The sequence below is a fragment of the Vanessa tameamea genome, chromosome 2, assembly GCF_037043105.1.
Source record: "Vanessa tameamea isolate UH-Manoa-2023 chromosome 2, ilVanTame1 primary haplotype, whole genome shotgun sequence".
NCBI classification, from domain to species: Eukaryota; Metazoa; Arthropoda; class Insecta; order Lepidoptera; family Nymphalidae; genus Vanessa; species Vanessa tameamea.
This window is the reverse complement of record NC_087310.1, coordinates 6810842-6836946: the sequence shown is the minus strand read 5'-3', so window position 1 is coordinate 6836946 and position 26105 is coordinate 6810842. Positions and strand designations below refer to the sequence as shown.

The following is a 26105-nucleotide window of genomic DNA, read 5'->3' as shown; positions in this document are numbered from 1 at the left end:
CTTTAGAATGCATTTATTTATAAACCATGTTAAACACAAACAAAAAAATAAACCTCGTTATTTCAATACATATTATATTCAATCAATTTTATTTAAAAGTACTTACTTAAAAATAAATAAATACTAAACTCTAAATCTATCTTTCGTTCTACGTTTGTATGTATTTCAGAAATCGTGAGCATTGTGTGACGCCGTACTGGGAAGTGTTGATATTGCGATTATCACACCGAGTAAATGGCCCCAAGCAAATGTGTAAGAAATAATGTTATTGTTAAAGGGTGTATAATCTATCTCACCTGGCGTTGATGTGTTATTTAGCGCGCGAGGCGCAAAGTTCAACCATTTTAACCTCTCTTTTTCCTTCGTAACACTTATAATACTAGTTCCCCGCTAACACAATAGAATATTTTCTTTATATAATATGGTAGCAATGCACATACATATTAATAGTGAAAGTTAAAACTACTCTGAACTGAAGTAATGCTTCTCTGATTTCGTAATTGTTCACAATTTAATGATAAATTGAGACATCACTTTAAAGTAACAATCATTTCTCCGTTATTTTAAATGACAACAACTTGAATTTCGAATAAGATTGGGAAAAATAATTTTGGAAAGAAGCTTCCGTTTCGGGTAAATAATCGCAGTATACCTACATAACACGCTACGCTTAAACTTGAGTACCACATTTCTCACTCACACTGTATCTTTGGCATAAATTTGTGAGGCAATATCAATGGCTCCCGATGATCAAGTACGTGAGGCGCGTATCAACGCTAGCGAATACTTTATGGAACCGATATCAATATATTGGTTCATCTCTATATAACATGTTGCAACTGTGGCTATACATAATCGCATGGTAGGTACAAATGACATTTGTGAAATCAGCTTTCTCAGAATAGAGACCAATGAAATTTCGTTGTAGAACGTAGGACTGATATGGAAAATTGAAATTCCATTGAAAAATTATAATGGGCAATTTTGCATGTCTGTTCTATGTAATTATTTGTAAAATGCTGCCAATGATATACATTTTTTTTGGCTAAGGTTTATTTAGGTGTCAAAATTCTCAAAGTAGCAAATTATATTATGTTAGGTTAAATACATGCGAAAATATAACATACCTTAAGCAACTATTCTGTTAAGATTTCTATCTAATTTAAACATGTTTCACTAGAGCGAATTATTTGATAAACATGGTTCAGAAGATCATATGATATGCAAGCTTCCCCACTGTGTTTTCCTCTAACACCGAACATGCAGTGAATTGTATAATTACATAAGGTCGTGAATACTCAGTACTCAGCCTTTACGCGGAGTTGAATCCGCGATCGGTTCAGATTCATAGAAATCATTGAATACTAACTACATTCGTGATAACATATACTACAAATATAACAATAGAGAAACATTGTTAAACAATATAAAAACTATAATATGACATTTGTATTATTTGAAACAATTAATCCTTTAGGTTTTAATTTCTACGTACGATTTTATTATGTTTTAATTATTCGATACAAGTTCGTGAACAAAAAGAAGATTTGTTTTTTTTGTATAGTAGATCCCTAACGTATTTTTTGTCATTTCAATATATACTGATCGAAATTAAAAATATGTAGATTATTATTATTAATAATAAAAATAAATAATTATTAAGAAGTAATCCGCTGAAATAATTTAAATAGTTTGGCATAATATATGTTTTAGACATACATAGATAGATCCGGGATGAACACTATCCTATGTATGATAGGATAATGTTCATCCCGGATAATGCGTGGTTCTCTAGGGAGTAACTAACTTACGTAATAGAACATCGCAGACAATTAGGAACGGACGGTTGTAAACAAAATTAATTCGAATGAGGTTGTTACTAAGACAATAAACTATCAAAATATTGCATTAATAAAATCATTAATAAAATCATTATTTAATTTTTGTGGCTTTATTTTCTGCCGAGAAAGATTATTTCGCAAAATCTTTATTGTAGTACTGACAAGAAGACATCTGACACACTTGTAAGACACGGAAGTTCACTAGGTATTGCTAGCATTTTTCATTTTGGTATATCTTTACCTAATACCTAAATATTTAACTTAGAATAAGAATCTTTACGTAGATTGCGGCGAATAAACAAACAAGAAACTAATAAAACAATAATTTTGCTAAGTTTACATGACATTAATAAATTTACTATTTGTGCATATTTTTATTGATAAGTAACAATTACAGCATGACGCCAATTTTATTGTTCATAATTTTTTTTAATTAAATTTATTCCACAACAACATTTCTCATATCTCATTTGTGTTGTAAAAGGATAGAAACCTTTTAATCATATCATATTCGGTTTTTTTTTTATAAAATAACGTTAATTTATTAAAACTGTCTTTCCATTTAAATTAAGAGTCGGTTGTTTCGACTACGAAAGTTTTAAGAAAATGTATTCTCTAATTAATAAAAATGAAGAAGTAACATAATATATCAGACAAAAAAAAATTACTTTCGGGGTCAGAATGCGTGACTCACGATATCCAAAGTACCTCATAGTCAAAAGACTGATACTAAAGAAAAATACGACTACGTGCGACGTTTCAAATAAAATACTTTGCAAAAATAGGGTTGGTGAAAGATATTTTTAAATATCCTTATTTTTAATGATAAAGCTCAAGTTACTAAAGCTAGTATTCTTTTAAAATATTTTCAAAGAAACTAGAGGTATAGTAATACGGATAGAAATATACTGGGATATATATTTATGAATACTAATCCATATCCAACTTCATATTTTAAACTATTATTCCAATTAAATGGGATATATAAATTTTTAAATAAATATGTTTTAGACAACCCTATATTACCTTCACAGTTTGCGGTAATCCCGTTCGGTGAGGTGGAATTCAGATAAAATGGTTCATTGACGCGAGGAGCCTCTTCTGAAATAACAATATCCTGCGACTACTGCGTTCAATGATCGTCGACTTTATCTTAGTACAGGCGAATATAAGAATTTCAAAACGTTAAAATATGTCCGAATTATATATTATTTAAGACTTAGATGTCATATGGAGCCACTTATTATGGAAGACATATTTGCCTAGCAGTATTTGCTTCGAGCTTTAATTCAATAAAAATCCGTTGAGCCCTGTCACTATAAAAATCAATCCAGTCGTTTCTTTGTGTAATATGCATAGAAAATGCATAAACAGTATTTTCAAACATTAATTTTTTTCACGGCACGTCCAAAACACGATATTACGTATGTAATATATCAGAAGTATTAAAATTACAACACATAAGCAAAATCCAGTAAAACCATTAGATGGGTAAACGACCATTTAATTCAATAAAGGCCAACATTAATCAGCCTTAATGTGGCGAGATAATTATTTGCGCGGACGGTCACGTGACCACAGTTTTTAACTGTTTTGTGGTCGACTAATTGCTTTTCAGTATAAATTCAGCAAAACAAAGCAATTTTTCGTGTTTATTTTAACCAGACATTGTATGACAGCTTCTTTAATATCTGTCCTCTAAGTCACTATCTTATGAATATCACAACGTTTTTTGTTTTTTTCATTTTGACATAAATTACTTAATAATTCAGTTTCCTATGTATCGATCGATCAGATTTTTATGAAAGTATTTTCGTACATCATTAATAGTACAAAGAACAAATATTACTTGTGTAAAGCAAACTTATCCTTAGGTCCTTGTTACAGCAACTGCCACATTTCCTAGATGTTTATATAATATTAATTACCTGTAACAAAAAAATATAGGTCAGATATGTAATACAAAGGTTGCATTAAATGTATTAGAAATAAAAACAATGTAAAATGATTAAACAAATATTTAATATTAGTGTTCCTTCATGTGAAATAAAATAAACATTCGCTTATTTAATTACAAGCACTATTCGGGTACGTATACAAAATTAAAAAGTAATTACGCAGCTACTATCCCCTCGGAACTAAAGGTACCTTTACACCGTCTTTATTGTTATTGCAAACAATGTATATTTACTATAAGAAAGCTACCCAAAGGCTATATAAATAAAGACTCGGCTTCTGCATTAAAATAATATAAGCTTCTGTTATTTTCATTTAAACAATAATCGGTTAGTGGAACAGGTCTTGTTTGGGCCACCAAATTACTCGGAAAACATTGATAACAAAAAAGAGGCACAATATCTAATACATTTACAACGAAGTACGGCAGGGCGTGCCCCCGTCAGAAGCACGCGGCCATTATGCCCCCGGCCAAAAGGGGCCTGGCGTAAGTTATAAGAAATATTAAGAGGTTTAGCGATGCCTTTGGCGGTGACATTACGATATGCGGTGTGTAAATATATTTCATTAAAGTGGAAAATATTTTGTAACATTTTCAGAAAATGCTAAGATTTTTTCTGATTTCTCAAAATATCTTTTACTACGATATTAAGTGTTTAAATATTATTTTATAATAAAATTGACAAAATATTTTGAAGAACCTACTCTTAGCTCCCGTATCTCGGTTATTTTTTATCATAAAACATATTTATAAATGTTTAAATATACTTATGTACGTTTAAAGCACACAGATACACATACAGGTACCCCGCTAGTTATTGTCCAATGGGCCAGCCCCCAAGTAATGCCTTACTAATGACTGTGTGTCGAGATTTTTCCCCCCACTCATAAATATGCATTAATGATGGGCTTTCCGACGGAAAGTGTAATTTAAATTTTAGCCTACGCTTCACCTACTTCAAGTTTAAGTGGAAAATAAGTGAGAAACTAGGTATTCGCTATTAATTATTTCAATAATAAAAACAGCTGTTCAAATATTTATGTACAAAATATAATATTTCAGGTATTTTTAATATTCTTACGGGAAAAGTTAAAATTTGGAAGCAAAATTATTTCGTTGCACCTACAACATTTTAATAGCAAACACTTTGAGCGCCATATTAGTAAAAGATTATTCTTAGGAACTACATTAATGTGTTTTATTATTCTTTGTTGAGGTGGAATATATTTTTCTACACTACCGCTGAATCTTCATTTATTCTTTAGTGAATTACACTTTTAACGAAAAACTTATTTGCATAAGAACTTGTGAATAAATAGAGGAATAACACGAGGAAATGCATAAATTTGTATTTTACTGTTTAAATACACTTACATTTAAAATTTATATTAAATTTTCACTCAAAAAGAATATTCTTAGAATGTGTTATATTACCTACATTTAATTTCGAACTTATAGAATTTTAATTATTGCTTACATCAAACCATGCCATGAAACGTCTACCATGGAAGCCATAGAAAATAATTGCTAGCGTCGAGCACAAATCGAATCCTATTACAATCAAGCAGGATGGACCTCGGTTCTTGATAAAATCTTTATTGCAACATCGATTTCCAGCTTAGTGTGGACAGCATAAAAAGTTTATGATAACTCCCACATTACTTTTGACCGGAACTGTGCAGAGAAAACTAACCTTTATTTTAATTGCATTAATGTCAAAAATTACTTATAATATATATTCTAGGCGATCTGGTTTTGTATCTGTTGTACGGTGTCAATATTACTTTCTCCTTCATAAAGTTTACCGAGACGTATTTTCACCTAAGTGATATGGTATTAATTACCACACGTGGTGACCTGGTTCCTATAAATAGTAACAAATTATTAAGAAAAAAAAAGTCGCGTTATATTTATATAAAATAAAAACATGACAAAAAGAGAATTTTATATATGTCTTCAAACAATGGATTGCATATTTTACTGGTAATAAACCTTTTCCTCTACCTTTTAAAACCCAATCTACATACTCTGTGTATAGACGCCAAGAAAGACTTTACGTTCGCACTGAATTGAAGAGTAAATAAGCTAGTTTAATTACATACATAACGGGCATAAGAGCTTAAATATACCGCCGACTTTGTCAACGTCCATGGGTTCAGGTGAGCGTTTATCTTTAGGCCGATACGTTTCTCTTATATATTGTATAACATAACGTAACAATATACTATCTGTTAAATAATTTGTGTCAATTAAGGTCATCCCCATTTTAACGCGCTTATTTAGTATAATCTTATCAATAGTCTTTGAAACTCAAATTTTCGACTTCATTATGTTGCATCTGCTTAGCAAGCTAATATTGTTCTCTATTCCAAAATAGATTTGCAAGGAACAAAGATACGGTTTTACAACAGACGAACAGAATAAACACTAGCAAATCTTAGCTATATATAGTAGAGAGAGATACTAATTAAACAATTTAAAATACCTAAATTTAAGACTATAAGTATTATTCCGTTAGTTCCATAGCTGGACTTTTAGCTAGTTCATTTACGAAGTTAAATTATTTCTTCACAATAATTTATTTTAACTTTATCATTAGTCGGATCAATTGTTCTACAATTTACAACAGATATGCTTAATACTACATTGAAAATAATTGAATAGTAAACGAAATAAAATTATACCGCTGTTTGTAGAGTAATCGTAATAAAAACAAATGACCGCCATAACGATGAAGTGTAAGCGTTAAATGATATTACTGGAATTAATAAAATTGAGCACTTAATTTAATCAACAAATATAAACTTTATTTTGTAGATTTTACAATCCATAAATTAAGTTTTTGTTGTTTTTCCTATGAGCTGTTTTGTTACATTGAATATATTATGTTTTTAAGATTGTGCAAGTCTCGGTGCTAGTGCACCGTCCTATTTTATTTTGTTCCTTATTTTATTTGACACTTATGTTTTATTTTTAATTTTATTTTCCATTAAAATCAATTTCAAATAAATAACTAAGACGTATTCATAACAAAATTAAGGATACACCAATTTCATTCATACTTATTTAAACAAACTCATTATCAAATGTGTTCGATATGGGTTAAGATCGTGTAATAATATACTTGGCAACCATGACGCGTACATATCTAAATAAATACTATAAAAGTAAACGTAGGCAATAACAATAAAATTCGCAAATACACCAGACGCTTTGTGTAATCGTTGAATGATATCGATATACCACGAAACTTTTAGCCTGGATCTATATTAAACACACATATGTACATACATAACTCTCACATAGTCCTCATGTTTTATATATATAACATGTACATGTGCAATGAATATGAATATACACATATAAACATGGTTTATATCCCGCATGGTTAAATGATGTAATCTATATAAACATATATTCCTTGCTTGGAGCATTTTTTATTTTCTTCATTAATAAATTGCACCCCTACGGGGCGCTCGGCTCCGGTTGCTTAGTAATAAGTAAATCATAGGGTAGAGTTTTTCAATATTAATTTAAACAAAAGAGGCACATTGATATTCTAATTTTATTCCAAAACATAAAAATGGCGTTCGTTGCAACGACTCGATTCAGCAATTGGTACCACACGCGATACGTGTTATTTACATGTGAAGTCAGTTCACAAAACAGATCAATCGTGATGAGCAAAACGTTGCAAATAGTTAAACATTAATAAAGACTCATTAATTTTCATTTAGTATTTTAGAACAGCATAATTTAACAGTGTAGTAATATTATTAAAAACATTCGTAAGTCAATTTTATCATTTAAATCATTAAAAAAATTAAACAAGCCGCCAATCCAACTATCACCCTACAAATGGTGTATGTATAAAAGAACGCAGTCTTAAAGAGACGTCGAGGACACTGACAGCATATGTAAGTTGGGAATGGTAGACCACGCTTAAACATCTCATTAGCGGAAGTATTTGTGCTGACGGCCTTGAGCATTCTTTTCTTAATTGCACTACTTTTGTAGACTAGAGGGCCGAGTAATGTACTTTATATTCAGGAAACACTTCCGAAATATTCCAATAGAGCTAGAGTACAGATTTGAAACATTTAATTTGCACTGAATTATTAAAAAAAAATATATAAATATCTAATATATAATCTTTAATAAAATGTTATAATATTTTAGTTGAAATTTGTGTCACTAATTAAACTTTAAATGAATAATGCTACCTTTTTAAGTAGAAAATTGCTATCATTTAAAACCAGCAGAAGTCATAAAAGTCTCATTGCTCGGAAAAAGCCTATTACCATAAGGAGATGGTTTCGAGTTCCACGTTTCTCCATTGCAGTTTACAATTATATATATATGTGCTAATATGTATGAGCAAATATTTTTTCAGTAATAGTTTGAAATTTTATTTCTATAAAAAAAATTCACAACACTGTCTCTGTCACTGTCGCGGTGTCTACCTTCTATTTAAATTATTTCTTTATTCCCGAATAACAAATATAAATGAGAAGTTTTTCTACTGACACCACATCCCTTAGGGTTTCCCGCAAATGAAATTCGAAGGGTGTTAAGTTCGAGAAACGTGAATGGAATTCGACAGCATCTTTACATTTACGCCCTGACGATCATGTGATAACACTAACATAAAATACATACGAAATAGGCACTCAACGTTGCTTTTTGACTTGTATTTCTGTTACCGGCGATGGCTACATACATGCTTACGCACGTACATATACATATAAAAATACAGAAACGAACTCTAACGATCCGAAAACACGGAAATATAGCAATCAGTCTGATGTGCAAACTGTACTGTATAGAAAAACAAGTTTATGTAACATTATACAATTTGAAAAGAACACCCAATTGTATGATTCAATGCAGATAAATTAAAATTGAATAGAATAAATGGCGTGATCAACGTGTCATTAGGTATATTTTTTAAAGAAATAACCAACCTTCCTCCCCTAACATAATACTACATTAGCATCCTGCGAGCAATACTCGGATTCTTTGTTACCTTTATTGTTTGACATTTCTTTGGGATTCCTATTTTAATTTTTTTTTCTTTCTTTTATTTTGCGGCTTGCCCGTCTGTTTTAATGGCTTTTGTTCAGTCGCACGGTTTATTTTGTAATAAATCGCGTGCTTCTTGATGTTTTCCGGTGCTTACCTTTATCAAATGAAATGTCATCAATTTTACAGCTACACCATAGCTTATCTCATAATATAAACAAAGATAATATTATATAGAGATTTTATATCATACAAACATTATTACTAGTTGATGAATGATGAACATGTAAATAGCAATAAATGTACAGCGATGTTTTTATTAAAATAACTTCATCTTACTTCTAACAACTCCTATTACGTCTGGAGGTCCAAAGTTTACTAATGTCTTGGAAACACATCTCTTGCAGCAGGTTGTTGTATAGTTTGCTATATTTGATTAAATTGTGGCAATCTTGCATAAAGAGATATAATATGTAGAGTAAACCAACCAACTTAAAGAATATGAATTTATATGAATTACTCTCGCGTTTCAGTAACTAAATGTTATTTATTTACAATTCATTCATTATTATTATCAGAATAATAACAAGCAATATAAATTAATCTCTATTCTCAGAATTTAAATAAAATCTATTTACATAAAAGAAGTAGCATGCATTTATGATAACGTTAATATAGAACCATAAAGTTGTAATTGAAAACAATCTATTAATTAACTAATAAATTTGTAATTTATTGATGTCTGATTAAATTTAATCGTGTTTATTCGACAGAGGTAGTAGCGTGACCTTATGGACCTATTAACTGTTTCGTCCTCTATTTCTTCGTCTGGATCAATATGTGATACTTTATACTATGTCATACTTAAGTTTTTATAATATTATAATTATTGAGTTTTTTAATCGAATATATTTTTGCTACGAGATCATTACCTATATAAAGAACATCTGATTTGCTTATTGTATAATTTACTGTGCAACATGTGTGTCCCCTCCACAGATTCAGGATTACTTTCATCTTTTATTATACGGTAAACCGTATCACGTACCATCGCATTTTTGGCCTTTTTCTCGGCTTTTATAAACTACAATGTTCTAAAACAGTAGTTAATTTCGATAGTAAAAATATATATTAACTCGTATTGTTCCTAAAAATCCGATAACTACTACTAGGTATACTTGACAATATGACTGAATTGAATTGTTTTTGTTTTCACATTTAACTGACATGTTATTAAGCATCAACAAAATCCATTAGCTTTATATCGAAGAAAAAATCGTTTGACATCAAATCATTACCGGAAAGTGTTGTGGATTATATTTAATAGCGAATTTAATTCTAACTTGTGCTCATCCTTGGTATGCGTGAAAGCCCATTAACTAAAGCAAATATTGTTTCAGGTGTGCAGTGCCGCGGATGGTCCTTTGTGCCTTTTTCTTTAAAAAAAAACGTTTAATTTGCTGGAGCTCTGCGGTGTGCCACTGTTTTACATATACCACGCTTTCATGCCTCCTCTATGGAGCGTGTGTCTGAATGAGGTATTTTTTAGATTTTTACATTTTGTTATTCTCATGGCGCCTGAATAAAATATTTCGTATTTATTCAATGAATCTACAAAACTAGAATGTTAGTTAGATTTGGGTAAAAGCTCAATTAATATTCCATTCGCTAAAAGAATTAAAAATGAAATAATTACAAATTATCTACAATGATTAATTACACAAACGATATTTATGTAAATTATTTGCAATTTATTAACAAAACTATGAATGTTGCGCAATCCTGAATAAATGAGCATAAATCTAACGAACGAGATGAACATTTTCTCAGGCATACGTGTAACTTTTCTCAGAAGATTCAGTGAAACGTCATAGCAAATTAGAGCTGTAACTGGTGTAATTCTGGTATCTTACTGAACCCATCTGTACACGAAAGAAGCTATTTTAAGCAAATTGAAAATGTCTTCTATGAAAGTCGTTAAACTTGGAAAAAGATAAGTTTTTATTTTCCTAATCATTATTTTGACGTCTTAATGGGTAAAGGGTTTTATTTTGCAAATAAAACCCTTTACCCATTAAGATATATACTATATATTGAAAGAAAATTATATATTTCATCATTTTTAACTGATTGGTATTCAGTTTACCTTCATTTAAAATTCGGCGCGAATTTGCATGATTTTAATTTATTGAATATATTTTAACATTTATCGTGATAACAATTTTAACGTGAATTTTATACTACTGTTGTTATGTGATTAGTTCAATACTAGTTTGAAGCTTTCCACTGTACATATACGTGTGCGAACGTGCTTGTCTTCTGGATTTTGACTCAGGTAACGAACGGCTATTGTCGTTGTTTACTAGTTTCTAACAAAAGAGAAATTATCTATTTCTGTTTACGCTCTATTGATCATTACAATTCGTTCGAAGTTTTATGTTACTATAAATTATTCACCCAGAATAGTATAGAAATATGTAATTAAAACTCATTTATAGCCATGCTACAATGTTGAGTAGCTTTTAAATTATGCAGCTTATACATGTGAATTCCTTTGTTTTAGTTCACAACGAAGAGTGAACATTAAAATTTGCGATTAATTAATTTAAATTCTAGGTTCACTAAGCGTTTGAAATATGTTACTCTAGGAACTAAACTGTATTATGTGGTATATATTTTAGAGACAATTCGCGTTTTTATACCATCCAAATAATTATAATACATCATTGGTGTATTTTTCTGCATATTTCCGCGAATGTTTTATGACATCTCATATTACTATATAGGTACATATAATATATTATTCATTACAGTTAAATGTGCAATAGGTAGCGCGCGAAATAATGGAATCAGTGAATTGTATACAAAAAATATCACTGAGTACAGTGGGCGTTAGTTATTGTTTAGTCTAACCTTCTACGCATTCAAAACGTTGTTTAATAGTAGGTTTGTATGTTTTGACTGAGATATATATATTTAAAAGGAATTATTCCTAGTCCACAGTTAGTCCACGATTAAAAAAGTATACGTAAATATCGTTGTTTTATTTATGTTTTAATTATATGTATCATTGTTAAATGCCTCAGTTCATTTTTTTATATTTTATACGCAGAATTTTTCCAATAGTTATTTATGTACAATCATAGTAGAAATATTACGGTAAGCATACACACAGAAGTAAAATACAGAACCAGAAGTATTAAATGAGATTAGTTACAAAATGTTTGAGTTCACAATAAATTCTCTCATACATCCGATGCTATAAATAGTATGTAAAAACATTCACCCCAGAGGTTCTCGCTATTTATATTGTCCATTCCTAGGATTAATGCATTGATGGAGAACATACTTCACTTATTTATATGGTCGCAGGGCGTTTATATATTTACAATATTATTTCGATATAATGTTTGTCACTTATCTAAATTTCGAACCAATTTCAATATTGTAATTTCAACTGGAGATTGGAACGACAAATCGTTTATAGTACAATTTGTTCATTTAAACATACATTATGTATATTGATGCACATTATAACGCTTAATTTAAATGTTTTTGTACGATCACAAGCATGCACACACATTATTATAAAAAGTTTGATTGTGATTTACTTAACGAGAATATGTACCTACAAATAGACCTTATCAAAAATCACGTGACAAAGGCTCGGTCTTTACAGTTTTATTTCGTGTATAGAGATCACAAAAAAGTAAGCTATTTTCCAAACACAAAAGAAATACACCGAGGGATTCGGGCGAAATTGCATTTTATTAGTGTAGTCTTTCAGCGGTGTCATGGCGTCTGTTTAATGGCGCCTCAGGGTATACTAACCACAAAACTACTTGCATTGCATTGCTAATACTAACGTTACAGCTATGGACTTAAGTAGAATTATTTTTTGTAGAGAGCAAGAGTCATTTGAACCACTTCTTTATGTGCGAACTTAAAATTATTGTATAGATATCAAATTAAATTAATGCTTTCTTAAAGACCGATGAACACATAGTAAATAGGTATAAATAAAAAAATATATATCGCATTACGATTAACAAGGTAGGAGTCTCACATGGGTCGCTAAAAGTCGTTAATAGTCGAGTAGCCAACGTACTAGTTGAGAACAACTTCCAACTTATTTTGAACGCAGTCGAATATATAAGGGATACATAAAAACTTTGTATGATACATTTGTTAAACTTCAAAATATCTGCCGAAAACCAACAATAGCATATGAATTAAAAGCTAAAAATAAAAATGAACAAGTGCGAACTCGCGCTCTAAGGGGTTTCGTACCAATTCATCTTTACAAATTAACAATTAGCAAATCTTGCAAAATTTCATGATACTTGCTAGTCAACGAGAGGTAACATACAGGTTTTGATAAGTGAGTTTGCGAGTTTCAAGGTATAATAACACAAATCCAAGAAACCAGGAGAGCTTATTCGTTAGTATTTGACATTTATCATCACTTAAATTTTTATCCTGAACACAAATGGAGAACAGACGCCGAGTAAAGGAATCAACACAAGAATCCGTTTTGGAATGTCTTCAGATGGTAGAAATAGCCGTTAAAATATCGCAATTTGGGCTAGTAGTACTAACTACTACTATTTTTCTAATATACTGTTGGTAGTTCATAGAAATAAATTAGGTCCATAAATTGTCTCGTTAATAAAGTAAACCTGAAATCATTGTAAGTGGATTACGCGCAAAAATTACTAATTGAGTGATTTTTTTTTCAATAATTTTTTCAAATTACTTATCTTACTCGGTGTAGTAATATAATTAAAATTATTATAAAAATAAAAGAATTGTATTGTCATATAGCACATATTTTCTTCGTTGAACTTTGAGATTTGGCAATAAGAAGACCTTATTTATTTTTTCAATTCATTGTGTACCTTTTTTAACTATATATTGATGAAAAGACTTATTATATACCATATCTATTCGAAGTAGAAAATTAAATTATAATATATTATGTCTTAAAAACATCAAAGTGAAAAAATAAAAATAATTTAAAGCGGACGAAGTTTTGATGAGCAGCTTGTATGTTTTAGTATTAATTTTTCCAATTTAAAAGTTTGTACACGAGAGGCGAAACTGACTCATGGCATCGACAAACATCATATTATTTTTCAATTAATATAATCTCTTACTTTCTCTCACTTTGTTCATTTTAAGTACGCGCGTTTTAAAACTTTTTAAATGGTCGAATAAGACAATCATATAACTTGTGTAGTTGGGCTTATGTTTAAAAATAATTTTGTATTGACATATAATATAATGTTAAAAATATGCTTTACAAGAAAATATGTAAAGTATATGTTAATTTCCGTATTAAGACTTCAGAAATAACAGTATCTGTTGTTCTTTCTAGTATCGTTGTAAGCCTTGAGTACCTTATTTTGTAATATCAGTTTCAATATAGAATTCATAAACGTTACCAAAAACGGCAAAATTTGGCGATAAAACCCAAATAGGCACTATTATTTCTAAATAATGTGCAACACGCTGAGTTCCCGTTTTGGATACGTTAGGTTAGGTTTAAAACGAATATAATAATAACCTAAGACTGTTTTAGTACATAGTATTCAATTTATTTTATTAAAATTTGCAATATCCTTATTAATATAATGAATGCGAAAGTGGTTATTAATAAATTGTTTATTTATTTATTTGTTTGTTACGCTTTTGAGTCTTAACTTATGTACTGATCCTTATGACATTTTTAATTCACGTTATCAGATCACAGAAAAGACGGGGCTGTGGGAGGATTAAAATTTTATATATTTTTACTATGAGTGTGGACTTTTTGATTCAATGTACTCGTAGACTTTAGAACCAATTGAGTTGGAAACTCATAGCTCTATTCCATCGTTAAACATCAATACTTAGTTTTCTGTCCCGTGCATTGCATGTCCCAGTTTAAAGGGTTAGTGAATCAATGTACATAATGTAACACAGGTACAAGGACCAAGGCATTTTAATCAAAAATATAATCGTTTAAATAGGCTCCTACCTATTAGTGAATGAGTATATAAACCTCTTCCTAGATCAATGTGCTGCCAACTCTAAGATTATGTGTATTAATATATCCCTTGTGCTCATAAATACACTAGTTTCTTCATCTATCAATTGGGAACACCTAAATAGTATTGATGTATGACGTTAAATTTATTGATATTAATGGTATTTACCTAGGCGAAGCCATACCGGATTAAACGCCTACTAGACATAACCTGTGTTATGGTAACAAAATTATACAGCAGCCTATTTCGGGTGTGATAACCGCATTTTCGAAATAAGAACCTAGAGAAACTTGTATATATTCAAGAATTGAACAAAAACTTTAGTAGAGGAATTTCTTTTTAAGAAATATGATAAAACTGTATAAGTACAACTCCTTTTAGAGTAGTAGGTACAAAACTTAGAATTAATGTATTTTGCATACTGAGAAAACCTTTTTATATAAGATAATATATATATTTAGTTACGAGTTCCTTAGTTTGGAAGTACCGGCCATTGTTTCGAAGTTTGTAGATAATTTATGAGCGCATCTGCAAAACTTTTCGTATCGTACATCAATCATGTATGTCCGGCCGTCGCGGCAGCTGACGACCCTTTGATCGACATTCGATGTATTTCATCGATGGGACATCACTGCATTGGCAATCATAATCTCATTACATTATGTATTTACATGCTTTAATTTTACAGCCCTGTCGCTAGTAGAGATCTAATTTTGAAAGAAAAATACAAAACCCTAAGTATAAATGATCGTCTTTAATAAAACGAAACGTATTATCAAATGACATTACCTGTGCTATAAAATTTAAATAATTCTAAACATTTGACTATATTCAGCATCACACCATATTCAAATTTAGATGTCAAAGTAAACTACCAAGTTACAGCCTGTAACTTGGTAGTTTACTTTTACGTCTCCTGTGTACCCCATACACACACCATACACACACGATACGCATGACAGCAAGACACTAGGACGCATGCACAAACACGTGTAGGATTCCACACTACGTTTCGCTTATCGCTCAGCAAAGCACGAAAATTTAATACTAAGTAAGTATATTTATGCCTGGTTTAGAGATAGATTTAAGCTGAGATTGATGATTTCTTCTTTTATAAAAAGAAATTAAAACTGAAAATATGACTTGAGATTAATGGACGAATCAAAATGTCACTGTACACTAACCCTAAATGAAAGGAATAACGACAAGTAAATGACGATGGTGGACTTTGTAGTGTCAGTAGAGGTTCGAAATGGTCCTGAAGCAAATCACTAAACTTGTTTTCCCCGTTGTTAACAAATTTAGAAATTTTATCAACAACCAAAAAAGTGGTAGGTGGTTATAACAAAAAAATAACACGAGGTAATGTAAGTTCTAAAAAAGCTATTTTGACCTTCCTTAAAGCGTTCTCCACTGACTCCATAACCATCACGTATGAGTATTAAATGGATGAAACTATTTAAGCGTTTTAATTGCTATAGGTATGTAAATGTTAACGCTCCGGATGCATTGCGAAAATTTTACATTTACAAGATCATTTATATAATTTTGTATTACAAAGAGTTACAGATAATATAATTGTAATAAAAGGCAATTTTCATCAAATATTTCACCCTGAATATTATTCTGACGAAACTTTACCAAAAATGAAGGTATACCCAAGAATGAATACTAATGGTTATATACATACATAGCCAAGTGTATTTTCTGTTTATTTAATAATGAATACTTGTAAAGCTCCTAAAATGGAACTTTACAAGTATTACCTCATGATTCCTAAGTAAATATATATTTATCGGATTATGCTAGTAATACTGAAATTTCATTTCTTTTTCTTTAAGCGTTATATGTACATCAGATATCAAATAGGTATTAAATAATTTTCTAAGAATCTGGTCCACACTTTTGGTGTCTCGAGAGCTAACTTAGTTGAAAGACAGAGTCTGTTTTGATAGGCGCGTTTTTTCTATTATTTGTATATTGTATTTGTAGTCGTAGTGAATAATTAATGAATTTCAAAAACAATTTCTATTAAACAATTAACAAATATTTCTTATCGACTTTACTGACAAGTTTTCATAAATGAGAGAGAAATAACTGAATCGTTTCAAAGATGGCACAATTCCCAATAACGGTAACAAATATTGGATTTGAACGTTATTAGGGTATGTTGTCTAACTTATCTTGATAGAATAATAATATTTTCACTGTGGAGTTTGCTTTTCTAGCAGATATTACCCGATTTCCGATAGGTTTCGAGAAATTGGAGTTATTAAATTGATGTTCACATTCTGTGTGGTTTTTGTTGTGTACGTTTAGATTATATCTCCAAGTTAATGATTATTAGTTAGTAATTCGAATTGGGCAAACTTAATTACCATTTGCTAACAATATTGCTGACGTTGATAAAAGAGACACTCAGCGATGTGTATATAATTGCCTTATTCGTGGATTAATTATTTTACTGCCAATAGACCGCCTAACGCCTAACGACCGCCTGATCGTCCATAGACAATGGCTCTGTTAGACATTACCTAAAAACTTTGCAATCCATAATGTATATCAAAGATGTTATATTCTCGTTTATGAACTAACTCAATTATACTTAAATACTATTTACAATTAGTTAGTATAAGCCCGCTAATACAAGATAAAGTCTTCAAATCTGGTGTTGTTGGGCAAATATTTGTATATGTAAAAATAAAAATTTAACATCGTATCGAACTATTAAAATAATTAAGATAAGGTTCCAAATATGAGGTTTAAAAAATTGAAAGTTAGCAATCGACAAAAATTGTGTTTATAATACAATGTGTCCTTGTAAATTGCTTAAAAATGCACTCATAAGCTCTTAAGACTGGTACGATAAAACACAGTGTATATACAAGTATTTACATACATATATACATACTAACCGCACGTTCAAACTACACTTCCTTTCAGAACCGAAGCATCTGTTTAAATAGGACGGCTTCGAAATAAATTAACAATCTTAGGATATACAGAATCGATGTTTTAAATAAATATTTTATCAACAGTGTTAGACCTGAACCGTGTTGTGGTACCTTAATCCTTAAGACTCTATCTATAATTCATAACTAACTCGTTTCTTCATTTTTTATTCAAGGAATTGGCAAACCCCATTAGGAAAATGTGATAAAGACTTGAAACTACCAATAATTTTAAATTAAATTATAAAATATCTTATCTTCCCCGATTTAACTACTTTTTAAAATGTATTTTTTGTTATAATTCCAGAACAAAAATATCTCCCGAGTTCTCCCGGTTTTCCCTATTTCCCATATGCGTAACATACATGATCAAATGCTACATATTACTCATTGACCTATCTCGAAATATGAAGAAATGAACTTTATTGGGAGGTTATATATAGTGCCAGTCACTTTAGTCTGCTGATGTCGAGAGCTAAATTATAAATGTATATAGGTTTATAAATCGTATATGAGGGTTTGTATACCATGTCTCTTGCTACTGCATATTTCCTTGACTTGTTGATGACACAACATTTGCTCGAGATCCTAACGCGACTTTATTTAGCGCTGATACAAATACAAACATTTCTATATAAATCATAGCAGTATGTACGGACTGACCTAATTGTTATAGATCTGTCCCGTCGGTCTACTGGCTAATAAGGCCGGGCCGATAAATAGTTACTGGGTTTTTGGCTCGGAGTCTGGAGGTTTGTACACTCCCGTGCGTCGAAAAGCATGTTAAACCGTTGAACTTAGGTCGTTTCGGATTTTCCATCCCATCGAATTATGAGAGTGAGAGGATAGAGTGCACCTGTGTTTGCGCTCACACATTTGTTCTGTAATATGTCATGAAAACTTAGTTGACTGATCTCCCTTGATACTTTCTGCCGCGGCCGAAATCGGTTAAGTGGACATTTGTGTTGTATTGATGTATCTACGCGTAAGATCGGAAATGGGGTAAACTCATATCGTTCAACTTACCGACTGACTCGTGCACCCATTAATTGATTATGATTATATCGCCCTAGTCTGTATTTAAATTTTATATTTTAGCAAAGACGCTGTACAGATTCTCACTTCTAAACTATCCTAACCTATGTACAAACTTACGAGTACGATTCCACCATCGCAACCTTCGTTTCGAGACAAGTTATCGTCCACACAGCCTGGAGTCTGTCTAATGTACATGTATAGTGACATTTGTCCAAGTTGTGAAATTTATTTCCTCCTGAGATTTACCCTGAGCGTTATTATGTAGGAAACGCAAAGTGTACAGGTTTCTGAGTGGTCGTCAACGAAGCAACTTTCCTTACGTAGCATATATCTATGGCCGACAATAACCACTTTACTTGGTCCTTGACTCATGTAGTCAATTTGAAATTCGAACGGGTGAAAATCATGTACACAGGACCTAATAGAACGCAAAGGTAATCAATTATATATTGGTTAGTACTTTGTCCAAATCGTATCAGTCAATGCTCTGAATTTACTATTAAATAAAAAATAAAAAAAGTCTTAGCGAATTGAGAAGTTTCTGAAAATATATGTAACACATAAAACAGATACTAGTTTTTAAAGTATTCAGTACGTAAGCAACATTAAACCTTTGTATATTTTATTTCATAGTTAGCTTCAGAAAGTAATGTAATAAAACAACATGTTATGTCGAGACATTGACTCTTACCTAATTTTTATCTTCATAATCTGTCTAAGCACTTAAAGAGCCATTGTTTGATAAACAATAGTAATCTTAGCGCCGCAGTCACTTCAAAGATACACAGCGTCGCCGTAAATCATCTATTTGACGGCCCTGCATTAAACTTTTGTATCGTCTTCTAGAGTGTGGTGACAAATAGTACAAACTTATATATATTTTACAGTACATTATATACTCGTAACTAAGTGAGATTTAGGCAGACAAAGATCTGAAAATACAAACAAAGTCCCTTGGTCTTGTGGCTCACATCCGCGGATCTTGAAATCCCCGGTTCGATTGCCAGCTAGGATCAATAAAAGGTTTTATTCATTTTTTGTTTGCTCTGTATGAATGTTTTCCTGTCAAGTCATGAAATCTTAGCGTTGCTTGAACTTTGTATGTTGAAAGTATGTATTGGGAATATATTCTTACTCTTTGAAAACCACGTAAAGCTCCGCCTGATCTCGCTCCGATCCTGTCTGATTGCTTTTCCATCACAATATAAGAGTGAGAAAATAGAGAAGCAACCTACGTTTGTGCACAAATATAATATTTATTATACACATATCGCTTGCATAGTTGGCTTGTTTTTGGGATTAGCAGCCTGCCTGCCGTCATTATAATAATAAAGAGGTAAGTTCTGTTTGTTTGTATTTGCTGGATTCACGTAAGGACTCATATTAAAAACTATACTTATATAATAGATACTGAAATGTCTATTTTATATACATAGAAATGTCACAGTAACCAACTAGGTAAACATTAAAAAAAGTACCGAAGCAACCTAGTACCGAAAGAGTAATGGCGGCAGGCATATGTCATTATTTTCAGATCGTAATTGGATCCTAAAGTAAAGAACAATCTTTAAAATTTTATTATAAAAATAAAACAAAATTTTGTCCGTGTTTCGCTTTTGTTAAGTTATTTTACGAACTAATAAACAATGGCCACAACAGTCTTGTCTCTAAAGATTCAAAGAGTCGCCATAAATCAATCCACCTGACTTGTATTACTTTTAAATTGGCTTTTGTAGACGAAGAAAATAATACCAACAATTTTCACTACTTCTTTTAAAAGGCAGATGGTAGATTTATCTATGCTATCACATTACAAAAGTAAACAATGTCATTTAAATTATAAATCAATTGAAACTATTTTAAGTTTATAAGTTAGTTTTGATAAAATAAAATCTTTTCAATTCATCTCAGAAATCTCGACCTGCAGAGACAAGAATTATAGTGCATCTTTTGTTTCTTTATAAGAGATAAGGACTGTTATTAACTGAAGCTCTTCTTACGCCATATTGGCAAAATTATACGTCAGATTCACTTCATGCCAGCAACAGAAGTCTAAAACTGGTCGACTTTAGCATCGTATTTTAAATCGAAGTTTAAGCTTTAACCTAGTACACGTATATTATTGACGCTTTTTAATAAATAATTATTATATAATGCTATTTGGGACACATAAAAGATTTTTCAAATTTCTCAACATATTAAATATTTGGGTCATTTTAACGAAAATATCATCTTCTCAAAGCTTCTCTTCAGACTGATGAAATATTTAAATACATCAAGGACTTTTTCCAAAATATAAATGTAATGAAGTGAAAATATTATTATTATTAATATTAAAATTTTGAATTGACAGCCAACTTAGTTAATATTTTGAATAATCAGATTCATTAGACGTAGGAAATTTAAAGTTATTTTCAACTCTCTGTTGAGCAAAAGTATCTTCTCATGTCAATTTAATAATAGCAGCTGTGGTATGTTATACTAAGAGAGGCATTATATTTTCAGATACGATGTACTTATATAACAACTTAGATTACACTGTTAAAGGCTTATTATATGGAAAAGCAATTTTCGGCAAAAAGGCCACTTGAGTCTAAGTGGGTATATAAGATAAATAACATGCCAATGCTTATATTATTAACTATATATAATAAACCGATTTGTTTCATTACCTATAACAGATGGAGATTTAAATCCAGGTAAGAACTGCTGAGTTTTTTTGTGCTTAATTTTGTTTAAAATATACAGTAATCAGCTGTGAAGGAAAATATTGTAAGAAAACATCGGGTCTTCTGACAGACGTGTCAACGTCGTTGTCTTCAACGTACGTCAACGTTCGTCCATCAACCATTATTGTACTCGCCTAGTAGATAAGCTTTTAAGAAACGAAGACGCTATTGAATATTAGCAATACGATATTTTTAATTATTTAAATTTCCTTTGAAGTTTGCTTTTTTGTTTTAATTAGGATTTAAAAATGCTTTAAATAGCCTACTTGAATAAAGTATATTATGATCGACTTTGATCTATTTGGCAAAATTATAGAGTAAGTACTCAAAAATAGTAGCTCTGAAGTACCTATATCTAAAACTGTGTCCATCAGTCGATAACTTGCTTGAAAAATATTTTGTTATTTTAATGACTACAAAATGTATGCGTACATAACCTTTTTTGTCATTTTTGACTTCGTTAACATCGTTGTGTTATAACAAAGAAATGAATCGCTCGTACCGATACAGCTATTGAATGTATCCACAAAAGTATTGATATAAATGACTTATTTATCCGTTTCCTCTTTCTTGATATTATAACGGTAATTTCCAAACTTACATCTTATTTACCCTAATTAACATATATTTGATGTTGCAAGATATTCCTAAATTAAAATGAAAGCATATCAAATGTTTGCCAAACGCATTGGCCGTGGAACAGTGTTGGTTTAAGCTGGCCAGTTTTCTCCACAATTAGGTCAAACTTCTCTATTAATTGTAACACTGAGCAAGATAATCTAATTTTCTCGTACAATTCCCAGGAGTAACCTTTCAGTGCTTACGTATATTAGCAGGTTATTATGATAACTTGAAGATTTTACCTGATAGAGAAGTACTGTGTTTCAGAAAGTGCGCTTACCTGAAACGAAAAAAAAATTTAAAGAAAATATTACCTAGCTAAGAAAATAAAGCTAAAATATAATTAATGAAACAATTTCATAACCATAACTTTGTTATGCACTGATGTTTATAGGGTTGTCTGAAAAAAAAAAAATGATTTTTCCGACATTCACTACTTAATTCAACTCTTAGATGTTCTATCGTAGTTTAAGGATAATTTGAAGTAAGGAGTAAAAGAAAAGTTTTGCCCTGTAGAAATGTACGAAGAGTTAGTGAAAATTAAATTTACATACTCATTTTCTGTCAAAATTATTAGAATATGATGTGTACGTTGTACGTAAGCGAATATATTGAAACAAAATTTTGTAACGATTTTCACTATGACTGCTGTATTATTTTATCAAGAACTTAATACGTCTAACTGACTGCTATCGTGCAATGACGATGTCAAGAACGATTTTATATGTATCACTTTTTATATTGAGTTGAGCGGACTTACAAATCACCATAGCACAGATCCTCCACCCTAAATAACTTCGGAACTAAGAACTTATGACCCTTGTGTATTTTATTAAACTAACCGTTCACACTTCGAACCAGTATATATCACTACTAATGAGCATGCATTGCTGTTTAGTGGTGGAATAACTCATAAGTGGGTGATACATACTAGACAAGCTTACCAGCGTTGACAAAGGCATACAATCAAGTAAAATAATAAATATAACTAATATAGTTATGTGTAGTTTGTGCGCACAAATGAATGTGATCGAGAAGATGATAACGGGTGATGAACTATATTTTAAAATATTAAATGCTTAGAACAACTTCTATGAATTACAATTACATTGACAATTCTTGTTGATATGTCTTAATACAAAATATTTATATATTCACACAGAATATACTCTTCACTAACTTTTCTTCAAAAATATTGATAAGTCATTGTTTACAACAACAAAAATCGAATTGTCATTGACAGCCCTGAATTTGAACATTTGCAAAGCGTAGACTTCCCAGACAGTCTTTGTAAAAGGCTAGTAACCCCCAGATCCCTTATTTATACACTGTCAAAATGATGTTGACACAGAACGAAGACACTCAAACAATTCGAACTTTTTGACGTTCAAATGGAAGGTACGAAACCTTTGCCAGTTTCAACGCTTTGTAGACTTTGATAGATTACAATAAGTTCTAAGTTTTCTCGTGAGGTTTGGTTAGTATAGCAAAAGTCAAATATAATATATAGGATAGAAATTTTTATTCAATCTATCTTAATATGGTGTGATCATTTTTTTAAATTAATATTCTCAGGCACGTTAATCAGTCCTTACACCGTGAATTCGCCTCCAAACATGGAATATTAAGACGTTATGCCTTTTTTGTTGCGATAATTACACAGGCTCATTTTTGAACTAGAATACAACAGTAGTTCCAGGGTAATGATGTTTGGCAGTAGAATACGTAATAAACCTTTAAAAAAATTGCGTTTTCGTACAGCGCTTCGTTTTAACGTTAATTATCATTCTGTCGTTGTTAATTTTATGGATATGCGTAATGGACTATTAAATCTACTTAATTAAATTAAAAAAATGTCTGACTGTCATAAAACGCACAGCCTAAGACGGTGGGTCTAACAGGATTAAATTTCGTACAGGAATTCCTTATGGATCGTACACAGATGAGCACTTAGGAAGAATTTCTTTAAATTAATCTCTCAAGCGGTTTAAAAAGATAAAGATTGAATGAAATCGTCAATCTTATGTTAGTAATATCAACATCATCATCATTATCATCATTATGGTCAGTCTGTATTATTCCACTGCTGGACGTAGGCCTACCTCAAGGCGCTTACCATATTTGCAACTACAAAGTAATTTTTGAAGTTCCAAATATGGAAATTGGTTAATAGGCATCGCAACCAAAAACCTCTAATACTCAATATTTTTTCTAGCAGTCTTACAGACACAAACTTTTAATTTCTTGTATATATAAGAGTAACAAATAAAAGTATTCCTCGTAAATCGACCGCTTGTTAAAACTTTTTACAGAGGCCAACTTGTTGCGTGCAGTGTTAGTTTTCACCGGCATATTAAAACTCACTACAGCAGTTGCAGTAAATGTATATAGCACATTATAATAGGCTTGCGGATTATTATTAACCATTGAGGTTAATTAATATACAGCGCAATGCAGCACTTATATTTCTAAGCGTTTACACTATACTCAATTGAATCGGTAAAATCTAAAAAGGATTTTTTTTAAAAGGAGAATGAAGATATGTTTACCTGTTCGAAAATTAATTTCAAGTATCAAGATTAATTGGTCGAACATAATTCAACATTACCGCCGCGACTTATGTAATGACAACGTAAGAGAAAAAAATATTAAGGGAATAATTACGATTATAGTTATGTATACCATAATGAGTTGAAGTAGTAAAATACTGTATATGTCCCACTGCTGGGCTGATGCTTCCTCGCCTTGAGAAACTTTCTCCAACACGCTGCTCCAGTGCGAATTCGTAGATACAGTGGCTGATTTTAACCGATACATGTAGATTAATTGCAAGCATCATCTCATCATCAGCATCCTCAAGGCCTCATCGTGATTTCTTCACCACTGAGCACGAGATGAATTACAAACACAAATTAAGCACATGATATCAAATCCTAGTAAGAACAACTAGAGTTCTTACTATTTGAACCAACAATCATCAGTTAAGATTCATGTGTTGGCCTACCTCGGCCTAAGTAAGTAAACACGGGTGCATTTTCGAGTCAACACAGTCTTGTATAAAAATTCAATTACATACATAAGTCTAAAGGCATTGATGGTAAACGTTTATTCGACCTCGTTATTTTACCTTTGATCCTTTACAAACAAAAAAACACTTTTTACTTATATAGAGGTAGTTCTTATTCAGGGGATCTGATTTATTTAACTGTTGAATATTTAGTGTTGTTTTAGGCAAATCAAAGAACAGTGAAAGAAGAAAACATTTTTACAAGTAAAAGATTGTTTTCGATTCAGCGTCGGTCAGGTCTCGTCTAGTATGTGTTGTATGTATATTTAATTTTTTTTTTTGTAAAATTAAATTATAATTTAAAAAAAAAAGTATATCGCCACTGATTCGTCACAAAACAGTAATTGGTAACATCATTCTGAAGAGATAATACAACTGGGCAGGCCCGGGCTGATATGGCCCAGGGTCTCGAACATCTAAGGCGAAGATTGCGGGATGAAACCCATGGAAGTACAACTGGAATATCCTGTACTTTATTTTGTTTATAATATATCTCGTGCTCGGCGGCGAAGATGGGCATCGTAGGAGATTCTAAACTGGACACAGCCACATAAGATTTTTCATATGTGTGTCCACCAACCAGCATTGGAGCAACATTGTAGAATATGCTCTACATGTACCTTCTCTTAAAGACCTTATTCCCGCAACAAGGCATTAAGACTTCCATTATATTAAGTATGTATAATGTACTTACTGCTAATGCTATACATATGTACTAGCCGTTGCTGCTCCTTTTAAATAATTCAATTTTATTTTTCTTATACTTGTCGTTCACGATTTAAAATGTCATTTTATGTACTTTTCATGCAAATTTATAAAAGTAGCTTTGCAAAAGTGCTTCAGTATAACA

At 31.1% G+C, this 26105-nt stretch overlaps 1 protein-coding gene and 1 long non-coding RNA gene across 3 annotated transcripts in view; both read right to left on the bottom strand.

The window, feature by feature from the left end:
* LOC113401429 (syndecan) overlaps positions 1-26105 on the bottom strand; it is a 234301-nt gene that overhangs the window by 135979 nt on the left and 72217 nt on the right. The gene's annotated exons all lie outside the window — the stretch shown is intronic.
* Positions 8717-9290, bottom strand: LOC135193530 (uncharacterized). Its single transcript, XR_010309287.1, has 2 exons — positions 9160-9290; positions 8717-8977 (listed from the first exon to the last, which is right to left on the bottom strand). It is a non-coding gene; the product is annotated as an uncharacterized LOC135193530 (long non-coding RNA).